Raw genomic sequence first — 20115 nt, 5'->3', positions numbered from 1 at the left:
CTATTTCACAGCGTTATCATCGTACTGCTACAGTAATAATCTTTTGACATAAAGTTGAATTCCACTGTTAGCTCTATTACTGTTGGCCCAATAGTGAAGCCCACTGTGGTAAGCTCGCCCTGTGCTATTATTTCAAATATCACAAATATGGATATCCCTGCTGTCTTCAAATCATGAGGGCTTGGGCTGTTGCATATCAACGAACAAAGTTTGATGTCAAATATGGACCATCTTGATATATGGGTGCATGACACGAGCCCCTCATTTGCACACACTGTATATAGACTTTTTTTTTCTCTACTGTGGTATTGACTGTATGTTTGTTTATTCCATGTGTAACTCTGTGTTGTTGACTGTGTCGCACTGCTTTGCTTTATCTTGGCCAGGTCGCAGTTGTAAATGAGAATGAGGCCTACCTGGCTAAATAAAGGTGAAATAAAAATATATATTTTAGGGAGACTATTTGTGTGAAATCAACTCTTGTTGCATGATGTTCTCTAAATATCACTCCCCCCCTCCCCCCCAACTGGCTTACCCCGGCCTCAGACCATTTTAAGAATATGTCTTGACTTTAACCTGACCCAAGTAATGCAAAACCCACACGGATTAATGTAAAAAATCCAGCACTCCCTGATCCTCCCTAATTCTAACAAATAGCCCCCACAAGTCCAGTGGTATCTTTGCTGATGATCTTAGTGATCACTGTTCTATTGCATGTATTAGAGCAGGGGTCTCCAACCTTTTCTAGCATGAGAACTACTTTTAAATTATGAAGCACGTCGCAAGCTACTCATACATTTTTTTTCCTAGCTTTTAAATAGACAACTTTTTTGTATTTTCAACCAGTTAGCTAGTCGAAAATGTCAGAGTTTAGAGGTTAGCACTTGGGCAATATTGCTGGAAATGAATTGGCTAATAATGCGTTATGTTGGCCTTTTAACCTCTACATGCAGTGGTTCCCAGCCTTTTCACAGTCCCGTACCCCTTCAAACATTCAACCTCCAGCTGCGTACCCCCTCTAGCACCAGGGTCAGCGCACTCTCAAATTATGTTTTTTTGCCATCATTGTAAGCCTGCCACACACACACTATACGATGCATTTATTAAGCATAAGATTGAATGTGAGTTTTTGTCACAAACCGGCTTGTGGGTAGTGACAAAGAGCTCTTGTAGGACCAGGAAACAAATAATATTATAATAATAATCAATAATTGTGCTATTTATTTAACCATCTTACATATAAACCCGTATTTATCACCACAGGTTAATGAGAAGGGTGTGCTTGAAAGGATGCACATAACTCTGCAGTGTTGGGTTGTATTGGAGAGAGTCTCAGTCTTAAATCATTTTCCACACACAGTCTGTGCCTGTATTTAGTTTTCATGCTAGTGAGGGCCGACAATCCACTCTCACATAGGTATGTGGTTGCAAAGGGCATCAGTGTCTTAACAGCGCCATTTGCCAAGGCAGGATACTCTGAGCGCAACCCAATCCAGAAATCTGTCAGTGGCTTCTGACTAAATTACATTTTCACAGAACCGCTTGTTGCAATTCCGACGAGGCTCTCTTGTTCAGATATCGTTAAGTGGACTGGAGGCAGGGCATGAAAGGGATAACGAATCCAGTTGTTAGTATCATCCGTTTCAGGAAAGTACCTGCGGAATTGCACACCCAACTCACTCAGGTGCTTCACTATATCACATTTGACATTGTCCGTAAGTTTGAGTTCATTTGCACACAAAAAATCATACAATGATGGAAATACTGTACCTGTGTGATGTCCTTGATAATGCAGACAGAGAAGAGCTACAACTTCTTAATCATAGCCTCAATTTTGTCCCGCACATTGAATATAGTTGCGGAGAGTCCCTGTAATCCTAGATTCAGATCATTCAGGCGAGAAAAAACATCACACAGATAGACCAGTCGTGTGAGAAACTCGTCATCATGCAAGCGGTCAGACAAGTGAAAATTATGGTCAGTAAAGAAAACTTTAAGCTCGTCTCTCAATTCAAAAAACCATGTCAATACTTTGCCCCTTGATAACCAGCCCACTTCTGTATGTTGTAAACGCGTTACATGATCGCTGCCCATATCATTGCATAGTGCAGAAAATACACGAGAGTTCAGGGGCCTTGCTTTAACAAAGTTAACCATTTTCATTGTAGTGTCCAAAACGTCTTTCAAGATGTCAGGCATTTCCTCCTTGGCAGCAAGAGCCTCTCGGTGGATGCTGCAGTGTACCCAAGTGGCGTTGGGAGCAACTGCTTACACACTCGTTACCACTCCACTATGTCTCCCTGTCATGGCTTTTGCGCCATCAGTACAGATACCAACATGAGCAGCAGCTACGTTTGGCTCCATACAGATACCAACTCAGATACCAACAAGAGTAACGGTTAATGTGATTGGATGTTAATTATTTGACTGGGAAACCTCTATTTGACATTGTGTTGTTATTTTGCGGAACACTAAATGGTTTATTTTTATTTTTGGCAGTGAAACGAGGCTACTCAAGCGAGAGAAAAAAAACTCACCCAAATGTATAGCCCCGTTGGAAAATATAAATGGATTGTTTGAAAATGTGAAGAGATGTTTTTTTTAAATGCGAATCACATTTTTATTTGGCGTACCCCCGACGACATTGCGTACCCCAGTTTGGGAATACCTGCCTTAGATTAAAAATGGAACAAATCAAATCCTTGATTCTCTAAAGAACTCTCAGATCTTATGATGAGAAATCAGGCCTGGGCCAAGACTAGAAAAACTGACTGGCATAATTTCAGGCAATTGAGTAATAGATGCACATCCTCAACAAAGCTCAACCAACCAAGATCTATCTCAGACTGTTGGTGATACGTCTACATTTTGGAGAAACAATGAATGCACTGAAGCGTGGACATTCCTCTCATTCCCTGCCTAAGCAAGTTGTGTCAGACTGGCATCATTACTGAGAAATATACAGTGCCTTGCGAAAGTATTCGGCCCCCTTGAACTTTGCGACCTTTTGCCACATTTCAGGCTTCAAACATAAAGATATAAAACTGTATTTTTTTGTGAAGAATCAACAACAAGTGGGACACAATCATGAAATGGAACGACATTTATTGGATATTTCAAACTTTTTTAACAAATCAAAAACTGAAAAATTGGGCGTGCAAAATTATTCAGCCCCCTTAAGTTAATACTTTGTAGCGCCACCTTTTGCTGCGATTACAGCTGTAAGTCACTTGGGGTATGTCTCTATCAGTTTTGCACATCGAGAGACTGAAATGTTTTCCCATTCCTCCTTGCAAAACAGCTCGAGCTCAGTGAGGTTGGATGGAGAGCATTTGTGAACAGCAGTTTTCAGTTCTTTCCACAGATTATCGATTGGATTCAGGTCTGGACTTTGACTTGGCCATTCTAACACCTGGATATGTTTATTTTTGAACCATTCCATTGTAGATTTTGCTTTATGTTTTGGATCATTGTCTTGTTGGAAGACAAATCTCTGTCCCAGTCTCAGGTCTTTTGCAGACTCCATCAGGTTTTCTTCCAGAATGGTCCTGTATTTGGCTCCATCAATCTTCCCATCAATTTTAACCATCTTCCCTGTCCCTGCTGAAGAAAAGCAGGCCCAAACCATGATGCTGCCACCACCATGTTTGACAGTGTGGATGGTGTGTTCAGCTGTGTTGCTTTTACGCCAAACATAACGTTTTGCATTGTTGCATCTCTGATCAGTCTTCTCCTTGTAGGAGCTGAAAGTTTAGAGGGACGGCCAGGTCTTGGTAGATTTGCAGTGGTCTGATACTCCTTCCATTTCAATATTATCGCTTGCACAGTGCTCCTTGAGATGTTTAAAGCTTGGGAAATATTTTTGTATCCAAATCCGGCTTTAAACTTCTTCACAACAGTATCTCGGACCTGCCAGGTGTGTTCCTTGTTCTTCATGATGCTCTCTGCGCTTTTGACGGACCTCTGAGACTATCACAGTGCAGGTGCATTTATACGGAGACTTGATTACACACAGGTGGATTGTATTTATCATCATTAGTCATTTAGGTAAACATTGGATCATTCAGAGATCCTCACTGAACTTCTGGAGAGAGTTTGCTGCACTGAAAGTAAAGGGCCTGAATAATTTTGCACGCCCAATTTTTCAGTTTTTGATTTGTTAAAAAAGTTTGAAATATCCAATAAATGTCGTTCCACTTCATGATTGTGTCCCACTTGTTGTTTATTCTTCACAAAAAAATACAGTTTTATATCTTTATGTTTGAAGCCTGAAATGTGGCAAAAGGTCGCAAAGTTCAAGGGGGCCGAAAACTTTCGCAAGGCACTGTATATTATTATTATTATTACTTAGGATTTTCATTGTTGGACATAAAATGATCTAGAAACACCAGGAAATCAGCTTCAGGTGATTTTAATTTAGGAAATCTGTTCCCAAGTATTCCCAAGCATGGGTGTCCCACAGGGATGGGTTCTTGGTCAGGTTATTTTAACAATTTACATGAACAATATTAGTTTATCTGTAATTTTTTTATTTAAATTAACCTGTATGCAGATGACATTGTGGCGTATGCTTTTGCCCAGACAGCTGACCAGGCTCTGTCAGAGCTTCAATTTGTATTTTTTGCCCTGTAGAAAGCATTTGTTGAACTGAAATTGGTACAAGGTCCTTTCCTGCAGTCCAATGAAGTAGTGGCCTCATGGTTGGAAAGTTATTGCTATTTTTGTTAATTTCATAATTAAAAGATTATTTCAAAAACCATCTGAAAATCCAATGTTTTATGTCTTCTGTGATGTACAGTGACATTGGAAAGTATTCAGACCCCTTTAATAGTTTTTGTTACGTTATAGTCTTATTTTAAAATGTATTAAATATATTTTTTTTTCTCAGCAATCTACACACAATACCCAATAGTGCCAAAGTGAAAACAGTTTTTTTGAAATTTTTGCTCAGTTATAAAAAATTCAAACCTGAAATACCTTATTTACATAAGTAAGCAGACCCTTTACAATGAGACTCGAAATTGAGCTCAGGTGCATCCTGTTTCCATTGATCATCCTTGAGCTGTTTCTACAACTTGATTGGAGCCCACCTGTGGTAAATTCTATTGACTGGACATGATTTGGAAAGGCACACTACTGGCTATATAAGGTGTCACAGTTGACAGTGGAGGTCAGAGCAAAAACCAAGCCATGAGGTCGAAGGAATTGTCCCTAGAGCTCAGAGACAGGATTGTGTCGAGGCACAGATCTGGGGAAGGGTTCCAGAAGGACAACCATGCCTGCAGCACTCCACCAATCAGGCCTTTATGATAGAATGGCCAGACGGAGCCATTCCTCATTTAAAGGCACATGACAGCCTGCTTGGAGTTTGCCAAAAGGCACCTAAAGACTCGGCCTGAATACCAAGCGTCTTGTTTGGAGTAAACCTGGCACCATCCTTACGGTGAAGCATGGTAGTGGCAGCATCATGCTGTGGGGATATTATTCAGAAGCAGGGACTGGGAGTCTAGTCAGGATTGAGATGAACGGAGCAAAGTACAGAGAGATCCTGGATGAAAACCTGTTCCAGAGGGCTCAGGACCTCAAACTGGGGCGAAGGTTCACCTTCGAACAGGACAGTCAAAACAATGTAGGAGTGGCTTCAGGAGAAGTCTCCGAATGTCCTTGAGTGGACCAGCCAGAGCCCGGACTTGAACCTGATCGAATATCTCTGGAGAGACCTGAAAATAGCTGTGCAGCAATACTCCCCATCCAACGTCAGGTTGGATGGGGAGTATTGCTGCACAGCGCTTGAGAGGATCTGCAGAGAAGAATGGGAGAAACTCCCCAAATACAGCTGTGCCAAGGATGTAGAGTCATACCCAAGATGACTCAATGCTGTTATCGCTGCCAAAGGTGCTGCAACAACGTACTGTGTAAATGGTCTGAATACTTACAGTTGAAGTCGGAGTTTACCTACACCTTAGCCAAATACATTTTAACTCAGTTTTTCAAAACTCCTGACATTCAATCCTAGTAAAAATTCCCACCACTTAATTTTAAGAATGTAAAATGTCAGAATAATAGTAGAGATAATTATTTATTTCAGCTTTTATTTCTTTCACATTCCCAGTAGGTCAGAGGTTTACATACACTCAATTTGTATTTGGTAGCATTGCCTTTAAATTGTTTATCTTGGGTCAAACTTTTTGGGTAGCCTTCCACAAGCTTCCCACAATAAGTTGGGTGAATTTTGGCCCATTCCCCCTGACAGAGCTGGTGTAACTGAGTCAGGTTTGTAGGCCTCCTTGCTCGCACACGCTTCTTCAGTTCTGCCCACACATTTTCTATAGGATTGAGGTCAGGGCTTTGTGATGGCCTCTCCAATACCTTGACTCTGTTGTCCTTAAGCCATTTTGCCACAACTTTGGAAGTATGCTTGGGGTCATTGTCCATTTGAACGACCCATTTGCGACCAAGCTTTAACTTTGTGACTGATGTCTTGAGATGTTGCATCAATATTTCCACATAATTTTCCTGCCTCATGATGCCATCTATTTTCTGAAGTGCACCAGCCTCTCCTGCAGCAAAGCAACCCCACAACATGATGCTGCCACCCCCGTGCTTCACGGTTAGGATGGTGTTCTTCGGCTTGCAAGCCTCCCCCTTTTCCTCCAAACATAACAATGGTCATTATGGCCAAACAGTTCTATTTTTGTTTCATCAGACCAGAGGACATTTCTCCAAAAAGTATAATCTTTGTCCCCATGTGCAGTTACAAACCGTAGTCTGGCTTTTTTATGGTGGTTTTGGAGCAGTGGCTTCTTCCTTGCTGAGCAACCTTTCAGGAAACTTTGTACCTGTTTCCTCCAGCAGGGTCGTTTGCTGGGTCCTTTGCAAGGTCCTTTGCTGTTGTTCTGGGATTGATTTGCACTTTTCGCACCAAAGTATGTTCATCTCTAGGAGACAGAACGCGTCTCCTTCCTGAGTGGTATGGCAGCTGCGTTGTCCCACGCTATTTTTGTTATTATTGTTTATACAGATGAACGTGGTACAATCAGGTGTTGGGAAATTGTTCCCAAGGATGAACCAGACTTGTGGATGTCTATATTTTTTTTGAGGTCTTGGCTGATTTCTTTTGATTTTCCCATGATGTCAAGCAAAGAGGCACTGAGTTTGAAGGTAGGCCTTGAAATACATCCACAGGTACACCTCCAATTGACTCAAATGATGTCAATTAGCCTATCAGAAGCTTCTAAAGCCATGACATTATTTCTGGATTTTTTTCAAGCTCATACACAGTCAATTTGGTGTATGTAAACTTCTGGAATAGGAACAGGTCCGGTCTTTCGTTAAATAGCAAATCATTGTCAACATTCAGTTATTGACTATGGCGATATCCTCTATGCAGTTGCCACTCTATTGAAGCCATTGGAAGCAGGTTATCATCATAGCACATTGCACTTTATTACGGCGATAGGTTCAGTACACATCTTTGCATTTTGTATCAGAAAGTAGGTTGGCCTTTCTTGAAGTCTCGTAGTTTGATGCGTTTCAATGTTTCTGTCTATAAAGCCCTCTTGCATAAACTACTGCCATACTTTACCTCATTGTTAACCTTCAGACGTATAAATTACCATACCCGGACTCAGGGATGACTAACCCTGGGAGTCTCTTCAAGCGCCACCGTGTTGTGTAAATCTGTTTTTAGTTTTTTTTGCGCCTCTCATGTGGAATGATCTCCAAAATTCTTTAAAGTTGGTGGAGTTGGTGCCTCTAGGCCATTCAAGAGGGCCTTTTGACTGAAAAATGTGTTTTCTTCATATGATTGTGTTTTGCTTTTCATCTATTCTGTATTTGATGTATATATAGATGTGTATTGTGTATTTGATGTATATATAGATATGTATTGTGCATTTAATGTATAAATAGATATGTATTGTGTATTTGATGTATAAATAGATATGTATTGTGTATTTGATGTATATATAGATATGTATTGTGTATTTGATGTATATATAGATATGTATAGTGTATTTGATGTATATATAGATATGTATTGTGTATTTGATGTATATATAGATATGTATTGTGTATTTGATGTATATATAGATGTGTATTGTGTATTTGATGTATATATAGATATGTATAGTGTATTTGATGTATATATAGATATGTATTGTGTATTTGATGTATATATAGATGTGTATAGTGTATTTGATGTATATATAGATGTGTATTGTGTATTTGATGTATATATAGATATGTATAGTGTATTTGATGTATATATAGATATGTATAGTGTATTTGATGTATATATAGATATGTATAGTGTATTTGATGTATATATAGATATGTATAGTGTATTTGATGTATATATAGATATGTATTGTGTATTTGATGTATATATAGATGTGTATAGTGTATTTGATGTATATATAGATGTGTATTGTGTATTTGATGTATATATAGATATGTATAGTGTATTTGATGTATATATAGATATGTATAGTGTATTTGATGTATATATAGATATGTATTGTGTATTTGATGTATATATAGATATGTATTGTGTATTTGATGTATATATAGATGTGTATTGTGTATTTGATGTATATATAGATATGTATAGTGTATTTGATGTATATATAGATATGTATTGTGTATTTGATGTATATATAGATATGTATAGTGTATTTGATGTATATATAGATATGTATAGTGTATTTGATGTATATATAGATATGTATTGTGTATTTGATGTATATATAGATGTGTATTGTGTATTTGATGTATATATAGATGTGTATTGTGTATTTGATGTATATATAGATATGTATAGTGTATTTGATGTATATATAGATATGTATTGTGTATTTGATGTATATATAGATATGTATAGTGTATTTGATGTATATATAGATGTGTATTGTGTATTTGATGTATATATAGATATGTATAGTGTATTTGATGTATATATAGATATGTATTGTGTATTTGATGTATATATAGATATGTATAGTGTATTTGATGTATATATAGATATGTATTGTGTATTTGATGTATATATAGATATGTATAGTGTATTTGATGTATATATAGATATGTATTGTGTATTTGATGTATATATAGATATGTATAGTGTATTTGATGTATATATAGATGTGTATTGTGTATTTGATGTATATATAGATGTGTATTGTGTATTTGATGTATATATAGATATATATTGTATAATTGTTGTTTATTGATGTGTTCATGCAAGGCTCATTTGCAGAAGAGACCGTGATCTCAGTATGACTCCCTGCCTTCAATAAAGGTAAAACAAATATATAAATATAACTATATAACTATAAATTATATTTCTCAAATTCTTTTTCAACTAAAGAGTCTCCGGTTAAGTTTTAAGTTAAACCTAATAAAGTACCCCTAAAGCCAGGAATAAGCATGACACAAACACATTTCCAATGATGATGCGGATCAAAACAAATAAGGAAAACACTGATGCACAAAATTAGTTAGAGGGTGTTAATACTGAACTCATGATGCACAACCCCTCAGATCTATTGTGTGTGTCATGTAATTGGTGTGGTGTTGCGTATGAAGGGGTTGTGTGTAGGGAGGAGGAGGAATGAGAGGAGGAAGGGAAGGAGGAGGAATAGGAGGAGGAGGGAACAGAGGAGGAGGAGGATGGAGGGGAGGGGGAGGAGGAGGAGGAAACAGAGGAGGAGGAAACAGAGGAAGAGGAGGAGGAGGGAGGCGAGGAGGAGGAAGGGGAGGAGGAGGAAACAGATGAGGAGGAGGAGGAGGAGGAGGGGTGGGTTAGGGTCTTGGGGGCACCAGGGTGGAGCAGATCCAATTACTGAGGAACACACAGGCCTTTGTGTCTGTACCTCCTGATAACCAGAGCCCCAAGCCTCCTATCTGCTCTGGCTTCTTAAGACTAGACACATAACTCACTAGACCCACAGCTCAACTCCACTAGACTCACAGCTCAACTCCACTAGACACACACCTCAACTCCACTAGACACACAGCTCAACTCCACTAGACGCACAGTTCAGCTCTACTAGACACACACCTCAACTCCACTAGACACACAGCTCAACTCCACTAGACGCACAGTTCAGCTCTACTAGACTCACAGCTCAACTCCACTAGACACACAGCTCAACTCCACTAGACGCACAGCTCAACTCCACTAGACGCCCAGCTCAACTCCACTAGACTCACAGCTCAACTCCACTAGACACAAAGCTCAACTCCACTAGAAAACACAGCTAAACTCCACTAGACACACAGCTCAACTCCACTAGACACACAGCTCAACTCCACTAGACGCACAGCTCAACTCCACTAGACACACAGCTCAACTCCACTAGACACACAGCTCAACTCCACTAGACACACAGGTCAACTCCACTAGACACACAGCTATATCAAATCAAATTGTATTGGTCACATACACATGTTAAGCAGATGTTATTGCGAGTGTAGCGAAATGCTTGTGTTTCTAGCTCCAACAGTGCAGTAATATCTAACTAGGAATATCCAACAATTTCACAATAAGACACACAATACACATACATCTACACTAAAGGAATGGAATTAAGAATATATAAATATTTGGCCAACAATGTCGGAGTGGCATAAACTAAAATACAGTAGAATAGAATAGAATACAATCCATACAGTATGAGATGAGTAATGCAAAATATGTAAACATTATTAAAGTGACCAGTGTTCCATTAGTGCCCAGTGATTTCAAGTCTACGTACAGTATGTAGGACAGCAGCCTCTAAGATGCTAAACACTATAGCAGACGCACAGCTCAACTCCACTAGACACACAACAACACTACCACACCCCATCAACACCAAGTAGATACCCCAACCCCAACATGTACCACAATGAGTGGAGGCTCCTCGGAGGAGGAAGTGGATGACCATCCTCCTCAATGAATTTCATACAAATAAAAATAGTGAAACATTAAAAAAGTTTTACGTTTTTGTCACGTTCTGACCTTAGTTCCTTTGTTTTGTCTTTGTTTTAGTATGGTCAGGGCGTGAGATGGGGTGGGTGATTGTCTATGTATTAGTTGCCTTGGACTGCACTTATTCTACATAGCTTCACGTTCGTTTTGTTCTAAGTTTGTAAGTTTGTTGAAGTGTTCTTCGTTTCTTTAAAATAGAAGATGTATTCACATCACGCTGCGCCTTGGTCTCATCGCTATAACGAACGTGACAGAATCACCCACCAAAAAAGGACCAAGCAGCGTGGTATCGGGCAGCAACAGAAATCTCTGGACTCATGGACATGGGAGGAGATTCTGGACGGAGAAGGACCCTGGGCATTGGCTGGGGAATATCGCTGCCACAAGGCAGAGCTGGAGGCAGCGAAAGCTAAGCGGCGGTGGTATGAGGAGGCAGCACGGCTGGAACGAGAGGCAGCCCCAAAAATGTATTGGGGGCTGGCACACCGGGAGTGTGGCTAAGTCAGGTAGGAGACCTGAGCCAACTCCCCGTGCTTACCGTGGAGAGAGGTGGACCGGGCAGGCACCGTGTTATGCCGTGAGGTGTACAGTGTCCCCGGTGCGCAGGCATAGCCTGGTGAGTTACATCGCAGCGCCTCTTATCGGCCTGGGCTAGAGTGGGCATCGAGCCAGGTGCCATGAAGCCGGCTCTGCACATCTGGTCTCCAGTGCGTCTCCTTGGGCCGGGGTACATGGCACCAAATCAAATCAAATCAAATCAAATTTTATTTGTCACATACACATGGTTAGCAGATGTTAATGCGAGTGTAGCGAAATGCTTGTGCTTCTAGTTCCGACAATGCAGTAATAACCAACAAGTAATCTAACTAACAATTCCAAAACTACTGTCTTGTACACAGTGTAAGGGGATAAAGAATATGTACATAAGGATATATGAATGAGTGATGGTACAGAGCAGCATAGGCAAGATACAGTAGATGGTATCGAGTACAGTATGTACAAATGAGATGAGTATGTAAACAAAGTGGCATAGTTTAAAGTGGCTAGTGATACATGTATTACATAAGGATACAGTCGATGATATAGAGTACAGTATATACGTATGCATATGAGATGAATAATGTAGGGTAAGTAACATTATATAAGGTAGCATTGTTTAAAGTGGCTAGTGATATATTTACATCATTTCCCATCAATTCCCATTATTAAAGTGGCTGGAGTTGAGTCAGTGTCAGTGTGTTGGCAGCAGCCACTCAATGTTAGTGGTGGCTGTTTAACAGTCTGATGGCCTTGAGATAGAAGCTGTTTTTCAGTCTCTCGGTCCCAGCTTTGATGCACCTGTACTGACCTCGCCTTCTGGATGATAGCGGGGTGAACAGGCAGTGGCTCGGGTGGTTGATGTCCTTGATGATCTTTATGGCCTTCCTGTGACATCGGGTGGTGTAGGTGTCCTGGAGGGCAGGTAGTTTGCCCCTGGTGATGCGTTGTGCAGACCTCACCACCCTCTGGAGAGCTCACCAGCCCTACGCACGGTGGCCCCGGTTCACCAGCACAACCCAGTGCGGTCTGTTCCACCTCGCCGCACTGGCCTGGCTACGGGGAGTATCCAGGCAGGTAGGGTTGTGCAGGCTCGGTGCTCGAGACCTCCAGTGCGTCTCCACGGTCCAGTCTATCCGGTGCCTCCTCCACACACCAGGCCTCTGGTGGCAGCCCCACGCACCAGGCTGTCTCTCTGTCTCCTTCCTCCAGGTGCTCCCGCCTGTCCAGAGCTGCCAGAGTCGCCCGTCTGTCTTGAGCTGCCAGAGTCGCCCGTCTGTCCTGAGCTGCCAGAGTCTCCCGTCTGTCCTGAGCTGCCAGAGTCGCCCGTCTGTCCTGAGCTGCCAGAGTCGCCCGTCTGTCCTGAGCTGTCAGAGTCTCCCGTCTGTCCTGAGCTGCCAGAGTCGCCCATCTGTCCTGAGCTGCCAGAGTCGCCCGTCTGTCCTGAGCTGCCAGAGTCACCCGTCTGCCAGAGCTGCCGGGCAGTCAGGAGCTGCCAGAGAAGTCCGTTACTCCGATGCTGCCGGAATCGCACTTCACTCCGGAGCTGCCGGAATCGCCCGTCACTCCGGCGCTGCCGGAATCTCCCGTCCAGTTTTAGATAACTGAACTAAATATATTCATATCACCAAATAATTTATTAAAACACATTGTTTTGCAATGTAGGTCTACAGTAGCCTCAACAGCTAGGGTAGCACCATGGTGTAGCCGGAGGAGAGCTAGTTTCTGTCTTTCTCTGCATACATTGCTTTCAATACAGAACTTGAGGCTCATGGTTCTCACACTCTTCCATAGACTTGCACAGTAATTATGAGGTCCTCCAACCTATCAGAGCTCTTGCAGCATGAACTGCAATCAAAGGATCAGAGAACAAATCTAGTACTGAAAGCATAAGCTACAGCTAGCTAGCGCTGCAGTGCATAAAATGTGGTGAGTAGTTAACTCAAAGAGAGAGAAAGACAACGGTTCAAACGTTTTGAACAAATTAATTTCTTTAAAAATGAAGAAGACGCGCGAGAGAGAGCTAGCTATATTTTGCTACATTTTTTTCTCACTTTCACTTAGCTAGCGAATGCAGCTAGATAGTTTAGCCTACTCAAACACCCAGCTCAAACAGATTGAGGCATGTTATGTTAACTAGCTGGCTATGACTATCGAACACTGGACCTCTTCCAAGTCAAGGTAAGCTTTTGGTTTTATTAATTTATTGCAACCGGGGCCTGTTGGTGTAACTGCTAAACAGCTTGCTGATTGTACACTGTACTGCATGATTGTAGTGGGTTTACTAATGCGTTAGTTCTAGTAATTATGTGGACTATGACATTAGCTAATATGGTGACAACTATGTAGAACGTTTTCTTTGCCTGGTCACAGACAGCTGATGTGTTGTGCACTAAAGTCCAGAAGCAAAGGGAAAAGGTGAGAGGAGTAGAGAGCGTAGATGGAAGAAGGAATTCTACTGCGAGCAAAATGATCATGCTATTTGTATGTGGCAACTGTGTTTGCTTGTGATCAGGGGTGTATTCATTCTGCCGATTCTGTTGAATAACGTTTCTTAAACGGAAGCAACTGGAACAAAATGGGGATGAACATAGCTGTATTTGTCCAATAGAAACTCTTGTTTGTAACTGTTGGACTAATGATTACACCCTAGATCAGCTAGATGCAGTCGAGAGTCTGCAAAGCGGTACTGAATGGTTCACTGTCTGTCACCTTGATTACCAAATTTTTCTCTCGATCTGTGCACCCATGTTGTCAACTTTCATTCATAGGCTAGGTTGTAACAACCTCATGATGGGTACACGGAAAATTAGAGTATCATATAGTAGCCTAAATGTCACATTGAACTGGGTGAATGTGTCACGTGTGCTCCCTCTCCGGCCTCTAGGTCACCAGGCTGCTCACACCTGTCACCATTGTTACGTGCACCTGCGTGTTGTCAGACTCACCTGGACTCCATTACTTCCCTGATTACCTTCCCTATATGTGTCACTCCCTGATTACCTTCCCTATATGTGTCACTCCCTGATTACCTTCCCTATATGTGTCACTCCCTGATTATCTTCCCTATATCTGTCACTCCCTGATTACCTTCCCTATATGTGTCACTCCCTGATTATCTTCCCTATATGTGTCACTCCCTGATTACCTTCCCTATATGTGTCACTCCCTGATCACCTTCCCTATATGTGTCAGTCACTCCCTGATTACCTTCCCTATATGTGTCACTCCCTGATCACCTTCCCTATATGTGTCACTCCCTGATTACCTTCCCATCACTACCAGACAGGTACCCCAGCACTACCAGACAGACACCCCAACACTATCAGACAGACACCCCAACACGACCAGACAGATGGTTGGTATGTCCCTTAGTTGCCCTGGATGGTTGGAGCTGTCTGGCTGGTGTTGGTGAGCAAGAATAGGCAAGGAGAGGCAGGAAGCAGAATATCCAGTGCATGGTTTTTACTTCATGTCTCTCGAAACAAGTGCTAGTATTTACAAAATATACAAATAATCCAACAAGATACTGGACAAGGCTCAAGGTAAATTATTGAACTGTTAAAAACTATTCAAATTAATATTAAGACTGAAGATCAGCCTGACTAGCCCCTAGGACTCACAACAAATGTAATTAACCCTTGAAGGGACAGGAGGTCATTTTAAATTTCAACCTACCATAAACCTAAATTCCTAAGCATTTATACCCTCCAGCTACTGGCAGAGAGCAGATGACCGGAACCAGGAAATAGTATTACAATTGAAAGCACTTTGTCAAATTAAAGGCAAAACAAGAGGATCTCCACTGCCCAAAATCTGTCCACGTGAGATAAGCCCTTTTTTGTATGGGACACTATGAGAGAGTGTCGAAATACGTCAGGTTTATTTGATCGAATAGAAGTTTCGCAATGTTTAGGCTGTTACAAATGTACTGATATAAGTGGATGCACGTGGCATTCCGGCAACTTTGAGAAGAAATACTTAGTTGTGCCTGTTGTTCACAAGTTTATCTGCCCTCTCATTGTCTAGAATGGTCCCACCTTATCTCGCATGCCTTCAATCATTGAGGACATGTATGTCCATTGTTAGAGCGGTCACTCGGCTATCTTGTCAAAATAATGGATCATCTTTGGTCAAACTAAGGAAGCTGTAATTATTACAACATTCCGATTTTAAACTGGTTTACTGTAATTTGCATACAAGTTTGATATTAATAAGGCACATGACATATGTTCGTAAAGGCATTTCTGCCAAAATACACCTTTTTATTTTCCCGTTCAAACAGCTCTCCTGTGAAGTCGTGACTTGCGATATACGCCTAGTTTCCTGAATCGGGTCACATTTGAAAATGACTTCATTATCGTATGTCTAAACTGAAAGACACATCTTGGAGAATCTGTGTGTGTGTGTATTGTGCATGCGTGTTTGTACAGTATGTATCATTGTGTGCTCAGTGTAGTCTGAATGGCTAATGGACTCTGTGTGTAGGCGTGTGTGTCAGAAGAGGAAGGTGGGAGGAGCATGTACAGCTCTAGAGGAGATCTGCATGGAGGAATGGGCTAAAATACCAGCAACAGTGTGTGAAAACCTTGTGAAGACTTACAGAAAACGTTTGACCTCTGTCATTGCCAACAAAGGGTATATAACAAAGTATTGAGATAAACTTTTGTTATTGACCAAATACTTATTTTCCACCATAATTTGCAAATAAATTCATTAAAAATCCTACAATGTGATTTTCTGGATGTTTTTTCTAATTTTGTCTGTCATAGTTGAAGTGTACCTATGATGAAAATTACAGGCCTCTCTCATCTTTTTAAGTGGGAGAACTTGCACAATTGGTGGCTGACTAAATACTTTTTTGCCCCACTGTATGTGTACATGTGTGTGTATATGTGTGTGTACTGTACATATGTGTGCATGTGTGATCTGGTTGTGTGTGGTCTTTGTTCCCAGGATACAGATAAATGTCTTCCTGCTGTGTCCTCTTCCATAAAGAGGATAGAATGGTCTGCACTGGCGTGGCCGGGCTCTCTCTCTGTCGCCTGGGGATGGGCCACAGTTACACAAACCCTCTGAGTTCCTCACATATTTCACTGTTCCCTGTCAGTCAATCTCACTGTAACCTGAGCCAGCGTTGGTGAGGACTGAAATCAGCACAACCCTGACCTGAGCGCCATGCTCTGGACTGACATGCCTAATGAACTTGATTGGCAATCTACACTCGCTCTCACTCACTCTAACAACCTAACACGCAGCCATCACTGGCAGAGCTCACCTCCTAGCAACATGGACACTCTCTCTTACTCCAACTCTTCCCCCTCCCCCCTGTAACTGTGACCATCCCAGAACGCCATACCGACCACCCCACAGGCAATAACAGCCATCATGTGCTTGCAACATCTACGGTATCCTGGCAACCACAATGATTGGAGTGGTCACAGCTCACAGAGGCCATGTTGGCTGAGCCAGCCAATTGACGCAGCCGCAGGTGTTGCTGGTGCTGATGGTGCCCCCTAGAGACACTACACCCTCCAACACTGTCTGGGAAACCACCCATATATCTTGAGCTGCTTGTTTTCCTGTCACATGGGCTCCTAGACAGTGTGTAGTAGAGTCCCATCCCTGTTCCACATTAGACCCTCAGCATGGCAACACTAGCCCCAATGCCTGTCTCCTAGCAACGATGATCGCGTCCCCTGGCTGCGTCCCCTGCCCCAGGAGGAATCTGGTGGTCTGTACACTACCGCTCACATGGTGCAGTTCTTAGAGGGCAAGTCAAACCCTCACCCCCTGTCACCCACATCCCCCCTCCCCTTCTCTCACCCCCCCTCTCTCCGTGACTCTTTCTCTCTGCTACTTTCTCTCCCCCTCTCCCTCACGCTGGTCTACTCCAACTGGCTCCCACGCCAGGATTTGGAAGGACTCTCTCACACAGTCCTCTGCATGAAAATAACAAGGCCAAAACAATGTCCCTCCCTGCCTCACAGAGCCTCACAGAGCCTCAGAGGGCCTCACAGAGCCTCACAGAGCCTTCTTCTGGTTGGACATGCAGTAATGATGATGCACCGTCTCGCCAACACAGTTGGTCTCTCAGGATCACTGGATAATGACCCTCCCAGATGACCCTCCCAGATGATGCTGAGAATCACAATATCAGTTTAGTCTTCCAATTTTCAATCCTATATTAGATCACACTGAGGAAGAATATTATTTCACCCCGATTCAGGACTGTTTTGTCTTCCTTTTCATTTCTGCTGTGTTTTGTACCCATGCTTTGTAAAGAGTGCCAGGATTGGTATCCTTCCAGGGGTACATTAAGGTCTGTGTTCATTATTTATAAGGTGATTTTGAGGGTTTGATAATGTAAAAAGAGAAAATGTGTTCCCTGACCCTGCCTGACCCTTTGTTGTTCTTATATTTGGGTGAAAAGGAGAGTGAAAAACAAAGCCAAACAGATAAACTCCAGCGAGCCCCCCATGGAACAGGGGCTAGCTCATTAAAGCTGTCTCCACACCTCTCTCCATGCGTGTGAGTCTACCCCCCCCCCCCACCACCAAATCGCTATTCCCAGAGAATTCCCTGGACTCTTGGCTGCTCCCCCCCTCTTCCCTCGGAGGGCCCAGCTTTCCCACTAGGCAGAAGGGCTGCCTGCGTTGGCGAGCCGCTCAAGCCCACCTTCCGCACATCTGAGAACCTCTGTGAAATCCTAATCCCCAGAGCGGGGTGAAGCGCAGGCCCAGCTTGCCTGACCTCTCCGGTTGCCATGGATACAGCGCACTATAAATAAAACCAATTTTTTTCCTCTAGCAGTTTGGCAGGGCTGTACGGCCTGCTCGCTGGTGGGGCTTATTTTCTCTCTCCCTCCCTCTCCACCTCTCTCTGTCTACTCTCTCCCCCCTTCTCCACCTCTCTCTGTCTACTCTCTCCCTCCCTCTCCACCTCTCTCTGTCTACTCTCTCCCCCCTTCTCCACCTCTCTCTGCCTACTCTCTCCCCCCTTTTCCACCTCTCTCTGTCTACTCTCTCCCTCCCTCTACACCTCTCTCTGTCTACTCTCTCCCCCCTTCTCTCCTCTTGATCATGAGGTGTCCATCAGTTTCCCTTATTCTCCCTTCTGCACTTGACTCTCCTCTTACACTTTTTAGACCGAGACACTAACCGTGACACTACCAACTTTTTGACACAACATTCTAAAAATCATGGTAACCTAAAACACGGTGTGAGAGAGTGAGAGAAAAAGTGAGAGGGGAGAGAGAGTATGGACCTTGTGAGAGGGGAGTTGTTTTGTGTGGAGGCCCTTTATAAAAATAAATAAAAAAAGGACGCCTATTTTCTTTAAAGTGGCGGCAGAGAGGCGTTGACAGAAGAGGGAGGCTGCGTGCTTGTGCACTGAATCAGGACTGTGCTGAAGATTTTTGTCTGGCGAGGCGAATCTCGGGAGGCTAGAAAATAATTTGGTCACGGCTGTGGGAGGTTGCTGGGGGCAGACGGGCAGGGTGGGGGGGGTGAGGTTGGTGGAGGGACGGCTGGGAGGAGGCGGGGTTTAGACCGTCTCACTGCGGTGAGAACACGCTTGACACTTCATTCCTTTCCAGTTAATGCGGAGCGGACTGCAGGATGTTAACCCTATCCCTGCCTGCCTCCCTGCCTGCCTCCCTGCCTGGCTGGCTGGCTGCCTGGTCACTGGCCTCGTGCTGTGCTAAGCACCTCAACCAACCTGAAGACACCTTAACACCAGGGCTGGACATCACCATAATGAACCAGTGGCCAAATATAGGACACTGTATGTAAGAATGTGATTATTTGTATTGTATGCGTATTGTGTTTGTATCGTGTGTATGTGTCATGTCAAGTTGGTGAATATCTGAGTCACTTTTTAGGACAACATTATGTTGCCTCGGTGCTGGGTTTCTGTCATTGGGATTTGACCATGACATAACTGGAGCCCCCTGTCTGAGAGATAAGGAGCAGTATGACACATCTCTCTGTCTGCCTCAGGTGAATTAGACAGAAAAACACCCTCACGAGGAGATGATGGTCACAGAGCTGGAGGCCAATCACATGGTCCCTCTGAGGTTCCTATCCACGTCATAGTATCAGTATATAGTCCTATCCAGCCCATAGATAGACTTTCATTAGCTTCTTTATTCTATTCTTAATTCTATTCTTTATTCTCCCAGGCATGTCTAAGGCCATGCGTGGGAGCCTATTCTGTAGGTAGAAACAACAGTACCAGTGTCATTGGATATACTGTGTGTTACGCCGTGAATGACTTTGGAGGACTTGTGCCTTTAGGCTGGCTTAAGAAAAGCTACAGTACAGTAGGACATCAGAGTTGCTGAATGTGAGACTCTATACAGGTGAATCCACCTACAGTAGTCTCCAACTATACTCCGAGGTGTGAGATCCTGTGATTGTTTAGGTGCACATCTCCGCGTCTGTGCCAGTGTGTGCTGTGTGCTAGTGTGAGTGAGTGTGAAGACATGGTTAGCAGGGAGTTAACCAGTCAGGCAGGGCTGTGGCAGTCCTCCTGCCCCTCAGACAGATTAATCATGCAAGAGAGACATAGCAGGCCCCTGCTCGCTCTGCCTGGGGGTGAAGCCG

The sequence above is a fragment of the Oncorhynchus mykiss genome, chromosome 29 (assembly GCF_057628025.1).
Source record: "Oncorhynchus mykiss isolate SJ-2025 chromosome 29, ASM5762802v1, whole genome shotgun sequence".
NCBI classification, from domain to species: Eukaryota; Metazoa; Chordata; class Actinopteri; order Salmoniformes; family Salmonidae; genus Oncorhynchus; species Oncorhynchus mykiss.
Note: the sequence above shows the minus strand (reverse complement) of the source record.